Below are 587 nucleotides of genomic sequence, written 5' to 3' on the forward strand. Positions count from 1 at the left end.
CGGGTTTGACTCGACGGCACATAACAACAACAACAATATATATATATATATATATATATAAAATCAATAACCAATAGCCAATAGTAAAAATGGCATTGAGTGCCATGGGTCTGTATCTTACAAGAATCCTTCAGTGTATGGGGACTTTATAGCAAGAGTCAATAAATGCAGATCTATAAGAGACCCCATCAGAAAGTAATTGTTCCTCTGTGTTTCAGTACTGTTATGGGGCCTGTATGTCAGTAACATGTTTAAAACTTGAGAGCTAATGAATTAAGCATTAACCCCTGGTGTGAAGTAGTTTACCCCATTACTTTTGTTACAACTGCTAGTGTAGGGCAGTCTTTCTAGGAGTTGAAGGCTGGGGACTCAACTGGGGAGGACAGCTCAGTGGGTGTATCGGGACTAAAAACAAGGGGTTCTGAAAAAGAAAATTATCAACATTTTCCTTAGTGTTGACTTTGTTCATAGCCAGATCTTAAAAGTGCAAAATAGCCCCAAATCCATTAAATGGGGAAGAGAATGTTTGTTTAATAAATGGTGCTGGCAAAACTGGAGATCCATTTGCAGAAAAATGAAACAAGATC

The 587-nt window shown here is 37.8% G+C and overlaps 1 protein-coding gene across 1 annotated transcript in view; it reads left to right on the plus strand.

Moving 5' to 3' along the window:
* Positions 1 to 587, plus strand: part of CTNNA3 (catenin alpha 3) — a gene marked incomplete at its 3' end in the record, with an annotated part of 1,944,816 nt that overhangs the window by 904,592 nt on the left and 1,039,637 nt on the right. The gene's annotated exons all lie outside the window — the stretch shown is intronic.

Source organism: Orycteropus afer, unplaced genomic scaffold (genome assembly GCF_000298275.1).
Source record: "Orycteropus afer afer isolate SDZICR_OR568_19922 unplaced genomic scaffold, OryAfe1.0 scaffold00070, whole genome shotgun sequence".
Taxonomy (NCBI): Eukaryota; Metazoa; Chordata; class Mammalia; order Tubulidentata; family Orycteropodidae; genus Orycteropus; species Orycteropus afer.